This window comes from Ascaphus truei, chromosome 4, assembly GCF_040206685.1.
Source record: "Ascaphus truei isolate aAscTru1 chromosome 4, aAscTru1.hap1, whole genome shotgun sequence".
Classification (NCBI taxonomy): Eukaryota; Metazoa; Chordata; class Amphibia; order Anura; family Ascaphidae; genus Ascaphus; species Ascaphus truei.
The window spans coordinates 386,754,700-386,772,852 of NC_134486.1; the positions used below are offsets into that span (position 1 = coordinate 386,754,700).

General features: G+C 42.2%; 1 protein-coding gene across 1 annotated transcript in view; it reads left to right on the forward strand.

Annotated features, from left to right (window-relative positions):
- The first annotated feature begins 860 nt into the window (after window positions 1–860).
- LOC142493850 (adhesion G protein-coupled receptor F5-like) overlaps window positions 861–18,153 on the forward strand; it is a 179,958-nt gene continuing 162,665 nt past the window's right edge. The window contains exon 1 of the mRNA XM_075598501.1: window positions 861–966. The gene's annotated coding sequence lies outside the window, so the exon portion shown is untranslated. The remainder of the gene's footprint in view (window positions 967–18,153) is intronic.

Genomic DNA, 18,153 nt, shown 5'->3' on the forward strand with positions numbered 1-18,153 from the left:
CTGTGAAAGGCCAAGCCTCAAAATGCTAATAATGTAATCAAATTAGTGAGCTTTCAGTGAAATATCACCAAACACTGCGCAAAACATGGCACGAGGGTCTCCTATTTATAGCTTCAGGATTAAGTGAATCAAGCGTTTCGAAAGAGTTTCACAAGCGAATGAAGGACATTTAGTGAATTAACATAATAGGCAAAATGACAATGCATAGAAAGACTTGGGGGCTTATTCTGTAAGCTCCGTTAGTGCTTTACCGTGCGCTCTGCAGAGAAATCCCCATTCAACTCAATGCGGCTTTCCGTGCAGATGGCTCGGTACAGCGCTAACGGAGCTTACAGAATAAACCCCTACGTGCTTGGTGCATCGCTTGCGAACTTTCACACGGATGCGATTTCTTTTGCTGTGGAAATAAGAGCACATTTTTACTGGTTTGCAACCTTGGCAGAAAGATTTGCACACCTCTAACAAAAATGTGCTCCAAATGCTCATGCTATTTATATAATAAACACACCAATCGTTTAATATATGCTGTTTATTAATGACCATTCAGCTCAGAGAGGCTAAAACAGCATGATACTTAGAAGTTGTTACATTAACCCCTCCCTCTTTTATGTACCCTCAAATGCAAAATAAAAAAAAGGGGGATTAAAGAAAAGTCTGTTCATCACAAAACTAGCTATTAAATTATCTATTTAAAAAAAAAACACAAATGTCTGATGGTACTAGGTGGTACAACTTGCCACTTTCAAGATCATTTGATCTGCTGAAAAATATGCTCTGTAATACATGTTAAAAAAAAGAACAGTCTCCCATGAGCTCAGGGAACAATATTTTTCTCACAGGAGGTGTGGTCTGTCAGTGATTGTATTGGAACGGAGCAGTGCTTCCTAAACCTTCCAGAGATAACCAGAACTCACTGCAAAACGTGCAGCTTGGGGTAGGAGTGCAGAAAGTTTATCTGGCAAACAGGTAAGGAGCTTTACATTCTAAGGACAGTGGGAGATGTAATGATCATTCTTGTTTCACGCAGCTCTAGAATTGTACAGTGTATTCCAAAAATATGAATTGAGGTATCTCTGCTGAGGTATTCATCTCTATATAATATGTTATATGGCATGTAGGCTTGGCATATATTTTAGTTTATAGAAGCAGTTCTGGAAAGTTGCTCCAGTATTGTAAGGTGCTTTTTATTTAAAAAAAAAAATGAACATTTAATATCCCTGTCTTGGAACACAGTTGTCCCCTTTTTGTCTGTAGCTTCAGATGTGGAAGTATCAGATGCAATACAGGGTTATTTCACAGTAAACATGTGTTAGTAGTAAAGAAAGTGCCATTAAAAAGCTGTGGTAACTTAATATGGAAGGATGTGATATGTGTTCTATGCCTGTTATTGGTTTCACTGTTTGATGAACTGTTAACTTATTACAATTGTACATATTTCTATCTGTACAAGGGGATCATTCAGTATGCTCCAAGGCAGCTATTCACAGTAAGACCAGCCACATTAGAGCATATTGAATAACCCCCTTAGCCATTGAACCTACTTGTCTATATACTGAACTATTTGTCTATAGTAATTCGATTTGCCAACTATAACCTTCATTTCATTGTACTGAATAACTACAAGTATGTGAACTCTAGAAATGTTTTGTAAATACAGTAGACTGTATTCTATACAGAGAATGCACCTGTAAGTGTAATATGTACAGGCAACTAATTGTAAGTTTGATTATTTATACATTACCAAAATGAACAGATTGAAAAGTTATCTTTAAAATGTGTAGTTATATTCTATGGATAGAGCAGTATAACCCTTTTGAAAAAGGACTCCTTGCTAACTCGATACATTTGATAACATTTCACATGTTGAACAAGCTCCTCACCCCTACCACATGCAGCACCTATCACCTGAGATCAGACTCCAAAAGACTGTTCATGGTCCCAAGGCTCAACAAAGTATCCGGACGCTCCTCCTTCTCTTACCGTGCACCCCAAAACTGGAACAGCCTACCAGAGACTCTCACATCCACCACCAGTCTAAGTTCTTTCAAATCTAAGGCTGTCTCACATGTTAATGTGGTCTGTAACTGTTTCATACACCGATAATACAAATTATCTTTAACTGTGCATGCAATGTCTTGTATATAATGTATACCCTGTTCATTTATGTAACTGTATTTGTAACCATGTATTATTTGTTTTAACTCTGTGCCCAGGACATACTTGAAAACGAGAGGTAACTCTCAATGTATTACTTCCTGGTAAAATATTTTATAAATAAATAAATAACATATTTTCAAGCGACAGAAAGATAACACAGTTTAGAAACGATGCCCTAATCTTAAAAAAAAGAAATGTACGTTTTGAATGCTAAATAATCGAGAGTTGTGGTACTCTTCTGTGCCCCCTTTTCCTATCACACTTTTACAAGATTGCTATGTATTTATTGATGAATGAATAATATTGACAACAGCTGGGAACTCGCTACTAATCAACCAAAATGTTAATATATCTTAATAAAATTAATCTTCTTAAAAATTCTACGTCTATATGATCATTTCCAATGAAACATAATATTCCACAAGCAATGATTGGTATGTTTACAGTATATCACACTACTCTTATAGGGACCTATGTACTAGGATCATATTTGAATTTGTATTGTTTGACAAAATGTTTGCTCTAAAAAGTATTATAACATTCATGATGTGTGTCATATATATATATATATAAATATATATATGGTCTTTATGTTACTTCATGCATGTGGCGCATAGCTTATTTTAAAAGAATTTAGATGCATTGCATCATATTGAATACGTGGTTGATACAATTTAAATTAAAACTGGATAATTATTGTTTATTTATAACTAGTATTAGTAACTATTAAGTACTGTGATATTATTTATAATAGCCATACTGTAAAAAGCAGCATACATCCGTACTGCATTAAATAAAACATGTTTTAACATACAAACAATTAAATTCTGCGCTAAGAAAATTAACCGACTTTTGGGGCTTTATGCCAAGTTGAACATGACGGAAGTTTTTGATGCATTTGTGTCTGGTTTTATGGCACGCAGAAACATACTTTTTTACTACGTACCATTACTGTCTGTACTCCTAGCGCCGCCATTTCTGTGTGCCAACAAATACTGTATGAGAAAAAAAAGACATTTCTCACAAAAGCGCAATGTAAAATGAGATTTCTGTGGGGCAATTTTGCACAACAAAAGTCAATTGCAATGCTTAGTATTGTACTGTACATAGGCTACATAGTCTCTATGTCATTGTGGGTAACAGGCGGCACTAGGGGGGTGTCAGTTGAGGCCCCCGACCTCTGGCCAGCCAAGCAGGACAGCTGCCCCCTCTCCAACAGGGCCGCCGACAGCTTTCCCAGGACTGGAGTTTCCATTAGGCTCCCCCCAGCATGTCATTGGGAGCCCCCAGCCCCCTCTTTAACACCACCTTGTTCTTACCCCCCTCTCCTTATGTTTTTATTTCCCCTTCTCACTCCCCCACCTCCCTCCTCTCTCACTCTTTCTCACTCCCCCCTCTTACACCTGTAACAGGTATTCCCTGTGAATACAGACGCTACTTCTGCTGTGTATACCTGTATGGCTCTCAGGAGCCAAAGCCTCTGCTCGGGGAGCCTGGGGTACATACATATAACAATCTCGTGGTGCAACGCCTCCACCTGGGAGGGATCCCAACAGAGCAAACAATCACTGTAAGCACACGGTTGCAAAACAGGACAGCCTTTACTGCATATATGCGCATAACGTATACCAATCACATTCAAGGTTAGCACTGCATAAGGATATAACGTAATCCCCACACCCACCACCGTGTACCCACACACCATGTCCACAGTATAACCCCCCTTGTCCCGTGGTCAGCGCTGCCACTATGTGCGAGTACTCGTGTGTGCACGTGCGTAACGTTACCTGCCCAGTGCGACAGCACCTGGGCGTTAAAGATTTTTCGCAAAGGATCAGACGACCTTTCTGGTGATGTCCGGTTCCTCCGGGGAGATGATCGGTCAGGGCGGTCCACCCTTGGTACAGTTCCGCTCTCTCTGCGGAGCAGACTTGATCCCAAGCCTCTGGATGGGAAGCGCAGCGTCCGCTGTGTCCCTAACTGGCACTTAATAGTAAGGGGCAGGGTCCCTAACCTGGGGCCTGTCCCTGAAGCAACACAAGCTACTAGATGGCTCAGGGCTAACTGGGGCCTAGGGGGCTGCTGGCCTAGTGCAGTGAGTCACTGACTCCTGCACCCTCACCTCCTTCCCCTAGCCTCTCCTGGCGCCGACTAACGTGCTTCAAAACCCCGCGAAATGTATCTAATCTCCTCTGCAGGGAGATGCTACAGCCCTATTGGCTCCCTGGCGTCACGTGGGTCTCCTAAGGCTCATGGGACTTGTAGTCCCTGTTTAGAGCCCTCCTCTCATTGGTGGTGTTCGCGCGCTCGTACTGCGCATGCGCGAACTAACCAGAGCCTCCCATTGCATCGGCAGTCTGCGCATGCGCGAGGAACTGTCATGGTGGCGCCCTGTGTTGTCGGGCCGCCGCAGAGCCTCCGGAGCACTAGAGTGCTCCCTGCTCGGCCTCCACCCTCCAGAAACTCCGTCGGGTCTGCCGCAGAGCTCCGGTAGCGGAGGTAACGGGGGGGGGGGGGGGGGGGTGCAGAGCAGAGGGGGGACCCGGCTACACACCATATTAAACTCTCACACTCTTCCCCCTCTGCTATCACTCAATGACCCCCCTCTCATTCTATCCAGCTCTCCAGCTCCCTCAATCCCCCCCTTCTCACACTCATTCCCTGGTCACATAGACACAAACACACACACACACACACAATTCCCCCCCCCACACATACAAACACAATTCCCCCCTACAATACAATACCCCCCCCAGACACACACACACACACACTACAATAACCCCCACACACACGCACACCACAGTTACCCCACAAACACTACAATAACCCCCCCACACATGCACTACTATATGCTCCCCCCCACACACACACTACAATATCCCCACACATACTACAATAACCTCATCACACTAAAATAATCCCCCACACAGACACATACACACAACAATAACCCCCTGTGGATCAGGAGCAAAAGGAGGTTGTGACCAAGGGGGAAAGGAGTGGGTCTCACAGATGGGCTGAGGAGTGGGGCTGTCTGGCTGGGGGGCTGAACAGCGGAGGAGGGGGGGTGACTGAGGGGTTACAGAGAGGATGGGGAAGCGGCTGAGCAGTGGGAGCAGTTGCCTCTGACTACGCATCTGATGTCTGGAGGTCTGACCGAGCAGCTGTTGAGGAGGGGGTGGAGGAGGTGGGTTGGGTTGGCGTAGTTGAAAAGTGGTAGTTGAAAAGTGGCCGGGGCTGCTAAGGACCTGCGGGCAGTAGAGAAACTGGGCATCACAGCCAGCTGGGACATGGATGCTGCCTGGGGGAGGGACGGCAGCTGGCGACCGGCAGTATACATGGGGAGAAAGCGGCTAGCAGGACTGTTGTGACCCCTTGCAACCCCTTACAGGAGGGATGCTGGGGTAGCAGAGCAGGTACCTTGTATATGCTGCCCCAATTCTCTCCTGCCATGTTCTTTACGTGGCGTACAGTAATGGAGATTCCCGCGTACAGTGACATCACATGCTCCTCCATATCTGCTGCAGTCTTAACCAATTAGGGAAATGGGGGATTCTGAAGGCGATGAGGAGCAGGTCTGTCGGGAGAGGCTATTAAGGGAGCCGGAGGAGGAAGGGGGCCCTGAATTACATGGTCAGTCGCTAGACTGAGCTCGACATAAGAGCCAACATTGTTTTCACTGTGCAAGGTCCAGTTCTAGACTTGCTGCGAGACTAATGTGAGATAGAGAGGGTTTAACATAGGAGCCTACACAGCAGGGGTGGCATACTCAGTCCTCAAGGGCCACCAAGAGGTCAGGTTGCCAGGAAATCCCTGCTTCAGCAAAGGTGCTTAATCAGGGGCACAGTCATTATGACTGAGCCACTAATTGAGCCACCTTTGCTGAAGCAGGGATATCCTGAAAATCTGATCTGTTGTTGGCCCTTGAGGACTGTAGTTGGCCACTCCTGCTCTACAGCATAGGACTAACAGGTGCAAATGTATCTGAGCAGGCAGATAGTGGTATAAGGAGACTTACAGAATAATACAATTATTAATTAAAGAGATAATTGGGACTAGTGTCAGCAACAGCAAATGTGTGACGTGTGATAACACTATATAAAGCTGTATAACCAGACAATATTGAGGTATCCAAGTGGAAAACACGTGATGTTATTTATGTATATACTGTAAAATATGTCTGCTGATTTTGAGCTAAGTAATGTGGTCACATGGATGTTTTAGGGATCTTGCCAGTAAGAGTTGGAAATCTCAAAGGAGGGTAACGTGTTGGGGTGGGATTTGTTTCAAATCCATAGATTTGCAAATCAAAAAATAATCTCCTATTAATTCTCCATCTATTTATGCCTGCCTGGTAGTGAATGGGTTAAGAGCACTGTAGGGGTAAATATGGCTGCTGTTAATAAAGGGTAAGCCCTGCATTCCCCTACCTGTCAGTAATACAGTTGTATTATGTTACATATGTATATATATATCTGTCTTGTAAACCTGGCTCAGCACTTCAGGGACCAGGGGTTAACTTTATGTTCAGCTAGAAAGTTACAGAGAGCTGTCTGGGACCTTTCATGTAACTTTTTTAATGTTGCATTTCTAACCACAAAGCAGGGGCTGGGCATATAGCCAGCATCTGGCCATGAATGTTGCAAAATAGTGGGTTAAGGCAGCGGTGCGCAAACTGGGGGTGCACCCCTCAGGGGTGGGCGCAAGATTCTCTGCAGTGGACGTGGGGTTTACAGAGGCCCCGCGCGCTTCCCGAAGGCACTTAAATTAAATGCCGGGGAAGCAGCGAAGGCCTCTGTAAACTGCACTTACCTTTGCTCAGACGGCTTCTGGAGATGCTTCGCCATGGCAACGCAGCGTTAAATGATGACATGATGCCCGGAGCTGAGGTAAGAAGGGGGGGGGGGGCGCAGAGAGGAGAACAGCCGGTAGGGGGGCGCAGGGAAAAAAGATTGCGCTTCCCTGGGTTAAGGGTAAAAACAGGTGGGGAGGGAGAGCACTAGCAGTTCAATTCAGCTCAGTTCAGAGCCAGGAGGGTTGCAGAAGTTTGCTGTAACTGAGGCCGTGCTTATAGTCCTGGCGACGCAACGACATCTGTCGCCGTTGTCGCAGCGATTTCTGCCTATAGTGTAAGAGGCAAAAAACGGCGACTGGGGGGCGTGGCGGGGACGTGACCATGAGCAGTTATCCTCATTGGCAACAGTAATAGTGTCACAATGATCCAGTGCACCACAGTTTCGTGCTACTGTACCACTGTATATGTGTACAGGCTCTCGTGTGGAAAGTTTAAATAAAGTTTTTACAACATCAATGTTTTGGACCACCATGGGCCATTATCGAGACTTTAAGATATCTTGATGTGCTTAGGGGCATATTCTACATAGGGCGGAGAAGCCATTCGGCCTGGTTTTCGGACAAAAGTCCCCATTGACTTCAATGGGAAATTTTCTTCCAAAAACGCTCCGAACAGGATATTCGGACTATATAGAATTAGGCCCTATATACTTCATTTAAGCTTAACTCCCCAGCTCCTGCATTACACTTCCAGTTGCATGTAAATAAATACCCATGTACTGTATTCAAAATACATTTATATCATGTGTGCAATGGCATGTTTTACAGTGAACTTCAAAATACACATTGCATGGCTTATTTCATGACATTTATTAGCTTAGTAGAGCAGCAAAGAAGGAAACAGATCATCTGAATGGAGTGAGTGATAACATGCATAGTACAGCTATGGAATTGCCTTCTGGCAAGCAATGTGATAAGGAAAAAGAAAATCTAAACACAAAAGTCAGTCTAGCACAATAATGATACTGAGATTCATTACACAATACCTTCTTGTCTTGGCACGCTTTCTAGTAAATTTCCAATTCAACATCTATTTTTTTTTTATTCGCCACTAAATGAATATCTTAATATTTGACACTAACACATTAGTACTATGTTATTAAAAAAGGCAACGTTGTTTATACTATCAATAAATAATAATATCAGTCATTTTAACTTCTACTTCCTGCCCCGTAGACTTTACAGTGCAACCTTGCCCAAGGTCACAAGGAGTCAATTGCAGAAACCAGGTTTACCTGATTCAAGGCCATTGACAGTACAATTGAGCATGTCCTTCACCCTGCTGAATGATGAATGTCACGAGCTTGAAGTCCACTCCTATCACTTAATAGTGCATATTCTTGTATTGAATCATTATTGCACACGATTTACAAATAGCTCTTTGACTTAAGCTAGATCTATTAAAGTTAAATGTGAGGGCTGTCCAATCCAGCAGAGTAAAAAATGACCTATATAGCTGATATATAGGATTACATTCAAAGCCACTTTTTACTTATTTGTATCTAGAAAAAATGCTTTTCTTTTTTTTCCGGGTCTGCTGAATTCAAGCAGACAAGCTACTTCTGTTTATCTGTTACTCTAAGGCTGAGTCCATAGGGACTTCAGCCGTGCGGAAGCGCGCGGAGGCTGAGGGAAAGCGGGTGATTTCCCTGGCCTTGGCCTTAGTTCGCCCTCATATGTCGAACCGCTCACGTGACCAGCCCATCGCTCACCTCAGCGCGCAAACAAAAACATTTTTACGACATTTTTTCTACGACTTTGCACGCCTGCGGAAGTATGCGCGAGCCCCTGCTAAAGCCGCTCTCATTGCGGCTGCAGGAGCTCACTGGTAAGCGTGAGCGCGGCTCAGTGGGTATGCGCTGACCATCCCCTCGGCCTAAGGCTGCGTCCCCGCTAATGCTGAGCGCGTGGCGCTTGCCAAGTTGACTTTGTGCAAAGTGAATTCTCATGTGCGCGGGCACGCTCGTGATGTCACCACTCAAGCAAGAGCGCTGTCAGCGCCAGCGGGGCCGCAGCCTAATGATTGCAAATACAGAACAGTGCAGACAGAACTTTGAGGACTGAAAACAGAATATATTCGAGAGAAAAAAATACGAACAACCCACGCTAAATAGTAAGGTAGAAAATGTCAAAATAATCATTCTTGCACAATTTTTAATTTGACATTTTGACAAGATTGATAATATTAAAAGTTTAAAAATATTAAAAAAAAAAAAAAAACAGCCATTGTGGGAGCCTTATATGTAATGAAAATTTTCGGGGCTTAATGTCCCAACATTTGTAGATCATAAAATATTTGTTCCCAATTAAGGGAAAGAAAAAAACAAATTGATCGGCACTCGCTTTAAGAAACAACTAAAGACGCCCTTGAGAATGGGGTGTGTATCGCCGAAACCGTCCGGGTTTTAGGGCACTATGCTGTTTTTATTCTTTTTTTTTGTCTAAATAAATGAGCTTGATCTACTGAGTAGTTCAGGGGTTGTTGATCGGGAGTTCTGCAGTGCTTTCATTCTAAGACACTGTTTACACAGGATACGAATATCAATTCACAACAGCAGACTCTACATACAGGCAGTCCTCGTTTTACGACGCTTCGCTTTACGACGAATGGCTTATCCGACGCTGTCCAATGCATCCCTATGGCCGGTTTTACGACGCCGAAATGGCTTATCCGACGCTCTTACGACGCTTTGCAAAGTTGCAACATTATGTCAATCAGAAAGCTGCAGTCAGGGAAATCGTCCAGATCAGTCTGTGTGAGGGTTTAGTGGGGTATTTATGCCTTTAAACATGTCTAACAGTTTTATTATACAGTTCTGGATTCAATAAATAGAATCTTTACATCATAATGTATGTGTGTGCAGCATAATCTTATTGTTTGAGTAAAATATTTTGTGTATTTTAGCATTAAAAATGCCTTCAGGAACGGAACGTTTCATTTAAACAGTGTTCCTATGGGAAAACGGGTTTCGCTTTACGACGCTTCGCTATCCGACGCCATTTTGAGTAACGCATTGCGTCGGATAACCGAGGACTGCCTGTACAGACATGTGGTGTCCAGGAAGAACTGTCCGTAGCACATACTGTAGGAGGGGACTGCCTGCAGTCTCTATCTGCAGATATGCAGGACAGCGGCAAAAACACCTCCAGACCTCACGATATATAACAAAATGTAAACTGAATTTAGATAAGTTGATTACTATTTTTACTGGTGTCTTTATGTGATTTTTTTCTTTCCCTTAATTGGGAACGAATATTTTATGCTCTATAAACGTTTAAACATTCAAGTTTTTGTACAATTCTGAATTGTACCATTTTTATTGAAAATGTGTCAGCTACATTTCACTTCTTAAACATGCCAATGTCATTAGTTCACTTTCATCCTAGGACCAGGTACAGGAAAAAAATATACTTGCAAATGAAATTAAATATATAATACTGTACGTGGTTTCTAATCAGATTCTGTAGCTGGGGATCGTAGATTGTACTGATTAGGTAAGGGTACTAAATACACAATCATGTCAATTTGCGCCATACGGTATCTGAAAATTGGATTTTCTATCCTGACTGGTAAAATATTACAATGACAAAAAGATGTATTTCTGCTGTTTATTTTATATTGATGTTCCACTCCTTTCTTGCTTGTACCTGGCCTTATCGAACTAATAACAGAGATAAACTCTCCTGACATTATCTGCCTCTCTGTCCTCAGGTTGAATTTGTGATCTAATCCTGTTATTGTAATAAAGTAATATTTATTATGATAGTCTTTTATTTGTGTGGTGCCAACATGTTCCGCAGGGCTGTACAATGTGGGAGGGAGGGGGAGTAACATTGTGTGACAAAAGAGAACATAAGACAAGCTGACACAATAGCACACAAACTTGGTCCCATACATACTGTACGGTACATATTTTTCGACATCCTGCTTCACTTGTATTCTCAGGTTGGACGTACAGGTGGAAAACATGACATCAGGAAATCTCAAATTAACCCCTCAGTACCTTTACAACCCAGCCAATCAAACCCAGACTCCAAAGTTGGGGTAAAATGGTCACAGTTTTTATTAGAAAAACATACCCAAAATGCCAGCAGTGTCACTTTGCACCCACACATGTTTTAGTCCACCTGTGTCTTATAAACCCCAATACCCACCAGCCATAACGGCCTAGCAGGAGGTATATAAAATACTACCAGCTAAACCGGAAAGACATTACCAGACTGGCCGCCATAGGCACAGCCCAGAAACACCCTCCCCACCTTATTTCTAACTGGATCACTGATCTGTCCTTCCCTAGTGCAATCTGAACAGTACCCCATTGCCATAAGATGGGCAAACCAAGAGATCTTTGCATACAATCTTGCATTTTAAAGATATTGAGGGCTATCTCCGTCAGATGAACACCATCCTCCATGTACAAGCCTGACCACTTCCCCTCCAAATTCCTGTGCATCAAAGAGATTCTCCCTAAACATTCCACAAAAATGGCCGCCCCTTTACAGTATATAGCTTCCTCATACCTGTCTCCACAGCTATCACCTGGGGAGAGAGGTATGTGGTATGCTCCCTGCCATACCTGCAGCAAAATGTTCTGCTTTTTCTTTTCTTCCCCATATACAGAGGCCCCTCTCTCTTCCTCACTGATGGCTGGGGGACAGTGTGGGGCCTCTGTAAAGGTATCTTACCTTCTCCTCTGCATCACCCTCCTCCTCCTACATCATTGCGGCGTCAACTGACTCGGAGACGTCACGTGACGACACGTTGCCACAACATGTTGTCATGGAAATGCACCGCCAGGCCAGGTTGTGGCGTCATTTGACGTTGCGACGCTGCAGAGGGAGGAGGGCGACCCTGCAGAAGGAGACGGCACGGGCGGCAAATATGGTAAGTGTCTATTGGCGGCAAAATTTTAAACCCGCCACTGCTAGTTCCCTGCGTAAAAAGAGGAGTGGCACAGAATTCACCACGCTGACATTATACAGCGGACCGGTGCGGGGAGCAACATCCCTTCTGTTTGTGCACCTTATTTATTTGTGGGTAATGTGTGACCCTTTTGAGGGCTCTATGTCTGTTGCTTACCACTGCTGCATATTCCACGATGGCCTCCTAACCTCACATCCTTGCAGTATTGGCATTACAGACTTGTACAATCGCTGAGTGTCTCGTGCTGATACTCAGTGATTCACTAATGAAGCGTAGAAGCTTACTGTATGCTAAGTGTTTGTTGTACATGGTTTACTGTCATATTGTTTTTCTTTTGCTTCTTTCACAAACCCATCCTATTTCTCTTCTAACTGATAAAACTGTCTTTTACAAGGGGAGTGATAGAAAAAAATATGACATTAAAACGTAAATAGATATGTAGATGTGTAACTATTACTGTAGGAAAATCTTGTTTGCAAAGTTTTAGTTGCTAAATGGAGGTATGGAATTGATCGGATCCCTGTCTAGAGCAACAGGGATAATTTAGTTCACCAAATATTAAACATGTTGCTCATGCACATGCACATGTTACTCTACTGGATTCAGTACATTTATAGTGATATATTATATATATTTTTTTAAAAGCAGCAGTCTGTGCTGATTGGCATTTTTCTGTATTGCAGTTTACTATGCTTATTATATTGATCAGATATCCTCTCACCCTTTCGTTATTTTTCCAATTCAATGCTTCGTTCAGGAGATGAGTAGTTGAAATATTACGTTTCGGAGTTTTCTAATTGGAGGTCTTCTCAGAACCTCGTGCAGTCTGAGATTGTCATGGTAACGTCAGCCTCCAGAGATGATGGGATAATTCTATATAGTCCAGGGCAGCGCTCTGGGCTCTGTTCGAGCGAGAAATTCCCATTGACTTCTATGGAGATTTTCGGCTGAAAATGATCCAATAGGTCACGAGGAACAATGTAGATTGAAGTCCAAAGAAAACAATGACTTTTATATAATATTTTTTTTTTTTTTAAAGAGCACAAATGTGAAGTGGGGTGAAGAAATTAGCAAAATACATGTTTTAAACTCATGTAGGCTCCTGAGGGGATTGCTGCTTTAAAGTGTGTTGACGCTTAATTTTCAGTTGTACAGTATTTCTACAAAAGAATGTATTGCTACATAGAATAGGAAATAGGAATAAACAGAAAGCCTGTTCACACACATATGATATACACTACTTATTGGAGCACTTCTAAATATAACAGCACAGTGGAAGTACACTGCATCCCTAGGGGGCCCTTATGAAATTTGCTGTACAGCATGCAAACTTAGTAAGTGCACAGGGCTAATAGAGACCACAGCTGACAAGTTGCTGCTGTCTCAATTGGGATACAACAGAGGAAGGGCTTCCTCTTCAGTTCCTGATGTCAGGGGGGGAGGAGGGGTCTCAGCTGTAGCAATTGCTACACAAGTGAGCACATGAACCTGGAATGTCTGTGGTATTTTGGAGCCATGAACTGTCCAGCATAGAAGGGGCCATTGAGAGCTGGAATTCCCACTGAAATGCATGAAAGCTACGTTCATACAGTAGTGTAGCCCATGTTCCCCCACCCCAGGGAGAATCCCTGCTATTACCTGGTGATGGTGCTACCTGTTGGTTCACAGGAAGGCCCAGAGCATCCGCCGGTGTTGTTGTGGATTAACAGGACAGGCTTTCAGTGCTGGGTGGTTCTTTCTCACTGGTACAGCGCCTCCATGCCCACAAGACCTATAGGAATAGGTGCAGTCCCCTGTGGTAAACATTCACTCCCTCCCTGAAGAAACTGCAGCCTCAGGCAGGAGTATAACACAGGAACATTTATTTATTCTTGTACAGCAGTACACAGCATTCACAGCATACTCTTTACTTTGGTCCCTGGACTTAACCCCCAGGGCTTGAGACCCCAAAGGTCTATCCTTGACCTCCATACTCCCTGGTGGAGTATGGGTTAGACGATCCCACTCCCCTGCGGGAGGGGAAGGAAGGTGCACAAGAGCCCAGGCTCCACACTTCCAACTCGGCACAGACAGACTAAATTTGGGCTACAGCCCCTTTTGTACCCAGGGGAGGGTCCTAGGTCTGAGCCCCTGATAGGGCAGTACCCAGACCTTAGCCCCCCCCCCCCCATCACTCAAGGGAGTTGTTTACTGCAGGAGCAAGAGGCATGGATTTAAACCTGACGCCGCAGGTCACATGACCCTGCGTATTCATTTGACGCCGCATTCAAGGAAAGAGGGGACGCGACCCTAGGGCAGAGCAGACAGGTGGGCGCAGCCGAGGAAGTTTGAGCAACCCTGCATTAGAAGGCACTAGGCAAGAAGGTATCACTCCTGAATCTACACAAATACATTCTTTATTACAAAATGTTTGGGAAATTACCATTGCTGAAAGTCAACTTTTCATGACCCGAATACTGAAAACAGGACTTTGTAGAGTGGGTTGTTCTGGTGCAGGGGTGGCCAACTTTTTTTTTTTTTACTTGCCAATAAATTGGCACACCTTTTTGGGCTGGTCACTGTCTTACTGCCCCCTACATCTGGTTTAAATTAATAGCTAAACCTAAACTAAATAACATCAAAAGTAAACAAGGATAATAAAAACATTAAAATATTATGCACATTTATTATTGACAAGAGAAGATTTAAAAAAAAAATTAATTAAAAAAAAGAAGACATTTAAAATGTCTCAAAGTGATTTCTAAACTTTCAGTTACCAGTTTCTCAATATTAGGATTGATTTTCGAGGTGGATAACAGAACAGACTGGCGCCCACATGAGTGTTTGTCAATAGAGATATGTACTGTTCGAAAATGACTGCTCACCAAACAAATATAGGAAATAGCTTAAATTACGTTTTAATTTCATTATTTAAATTGATTTCTTTTATGTTTTTAATTGTTAAAGAAGTTATTAAAATGGTGTTAATTTTCAAAATGTATGTTAATATTCATAAATTTCCCCTGTCATATTTTTTTACATTTCATTTTTAGAATTTTGCATTGTTCCTTAATCGATTTTTTTAGTTGATTTTTCTTAGTTCATCAGTAATAATAATAATAAAAAATAACATCCCATATTCGATTAGTTCTGTTTATTTCGATTTATTCCACTAATATTGTCTTCTTCAGGGAAATCTACGACTGCTACAGGTGGCTAAGTTACTGCCCCTTTCTTTGAATACTGTATGTGTATTCATCCAACAGAGATGCATTGTAGTATGTTCCCCACCATGAACAACATGAATAGTGGAAAAAGCTGAGGCAGTGGCTTTAAAACGTCACCAAGCCTTATCTCATATAAGCAGGCTCTCTACAGTTGTGTGGAACTATTCTTTGTTACCGCATTTGACATTTCAATAGTTTCACAAGGAGATACGTAGATATTCTATACACCTCATTTTCTGAGATTCCTTTGAAAGTGTATGCACTATTTTGAGTCACTAGTTTTCATTTCCATTGTGTAAAAGTATACAATGTTTGGAGCTCGCCGAAAACTTCTTCAGCGCGAGCTTCATTATTTCATGTTACATTTTAGAATATTGTAAGCATTCCTTTTTATGATGTTCACAATGTAGTGGTGATGATATTCCTTTTCAAATCTACTACCCCTAAGTATAAGTGGGTTACTGACCTGACTGGACAGTAAGGACTTTTCATATGGCAGCATCACTGTCTGACAAGGTAGAAGTTTAAGTACTCTCCTGAAGAAGAAAAGACGAGACGCATGTATTTTAAAGGTGCAGTTAAGTTTACCAATGATAGTGACATGTATTACGGATAAAGGGATATAAAACACCTTCAGGCGATGGAAGACGCCACACTGCCCTATGTACGACATTTACATTGTATGCCCTATGAGGCAGGGACTTAATCCTATTATTTGACTTCATGTTTAACGCACTTGTGAAACTTTGCATAGTACAGTACAGTATGTTACCTTCCTTTACTGTCTGTATATTAATTTTGTAAAGCACTGTGCACATTGCTGCTGCGATATAACTAACATACATACATACATAAGGTGTCTTCTAGCACTGAAAGTGCCTTATGGAATAAGTTTGCTTAATAATTATGGCATAGCTCTCTTCTGCTCTGATTCTTGTTCTGCGTCTGGGAGGGGAAACACTTGCCTGATGTGTTTTGTCCTTTTTTAGGGTCCATGTATTGTTTAGGGTCCTTTTAAAAAAAAATGTGTCATTTACAGTAGCAAAGGTTTTTGATTCTGTGAACAACGTGTGACTATCGTTGTAAACACACTTGATGGAATTCAGTAGCATGGCAATGTACATATGGGCCATAATCCTTTAGAGACTGAAACAGCCTACTACGGGTCATCCTGTGTAACGCATGTGGGTGCAGTCTTAATTAAACAGTTCATGCTATATCCTACATGTATTTTTGTTTAAATAAATCAGTTCTGTTGTATTAGATAATACTTACTAAAATTTTTTTTTTAATTAAACTCAATGCCATATTAATGAGATTTAAAGCAGCCGTTCAAGCAATATTCTACATGTGTTTTTTTAAATAAATCAGTTCTGTACTATGAGAAAATACTCGTAGCATTTAAAATATATATATTTTAAAGACATTTTTAATGTATTATAATGTAACAAGCATTTTTTGTTTTTATAGAAACCATTTACAAAGTCACATCCCCTTCCTCCTCTGAAACAGGCTCTGGCACATCCCTTTTTGAGCCTTGCCCTCTCTCTAGCAGTGAACCAATTGTATCTAGTGCTGCTGCACTGACAGCAATTTAGTGAACCCCCGAGCCAAATCTTCGCCGATCGATCACAGGAGAATGGATCGATCACCAATTGAGCTAATAACTTGTCAGTGTGTAGATTGTATTGATGCACATATTGAATGGATTTTTTTTTAAATGGCAGCTTGAACTGCTGCTTTAATATACTGAGCATGATTTAATTTCTACAACAGTTTTTAACACACTTCCCCAGTAATGCAAGATATTTGTAACACTTTCCTGTTTGTGATAATTTGTTGCCAATATTCCCAGCAGTGTGAGCTGCAAACTGTAACAATAGATAGTGTTACCTTAGTAATATAAGAATACATTGTAGCTGCTGAGTTACACTGACTGAAGGATTGATTGAAACTAGAAGACAGCCATTTAGTGAACCCTGGGAAGCAGGATTTGTGCTGATCGATCACGGGAGAACTAATCAATCGGAAGCTTAGGCAATATGTTTTTAATAAAGCTAATCAAAGGCTGCATATATTAAAATAAATATATATATATTTTTTAAAGTGCAGCTAGGGGGCAAATAGAATTTTTTTTAACATAGGATTTCAAGCAGGGGATCTCTGGAGCCGAACCCCCTTCATTTCAGCTCCAGGGACCCCCTCCTTTCCAAGATACTTACCTCCATAGAGGGTGCCAGTGGCCGCTCTACTATGTAACCAGGGTTCATGTAATGGCGGCGTTTCAAAGCTCCCGCACCCTGCGGGCCAATAGGAAGCTGTGACATCATCACGTTCGGCTTCCTATTGGCCTGCGTAACGCGGGAACTTTAAACATTGAGAGATACCGGCACCACCTACGGAGGTCCACGTCTCGAAAAGCAGGGGATCCCCGGATCTCAAATTAAGGGAAAGGGGGGGGGGGGGGGGGCAGGGGGAGGTGAGCTGTGGAGACCCCCTGCTTCAAACCTATGTTACAAATTAAGAAAATAAAAAAACGGCTTAGATTTCTCATGTAAAAACAGTGCATAAATCAGCTGTGATGCTCATCTTGGTAGAGCTTTTTTCTCACCTTAACATTCCCAAGCGGGTTGCTAATCTGCCATGAAGATTACTAACACATAAACAATGAGGTCATTTTTAAATATATCCCCGCTCATAGCTATGATATTTGCCATGTAGACAGTTAAAAATCAATTTTTCTGGCTCTGCCTTTTAATAATAATGCATCTTTGGTATATCTTTAACATTGAGGAATGAGTCATGATTATGCCTTGATGTAGAAAAATCAATTGGCACATCAAAGCATTTTTTCTTGGAACATGATATTTAGTGCAAGTGAGGAGCATTCAATCTCTCCGACACTAAACTATGTTTTTTTTCCTTGTGTACTTTATATAAGATATGGCATGGACTTCTTCATACACTGTACTGTAATCAAGAAAACTAGTATTGCAAGAAAAACATCTA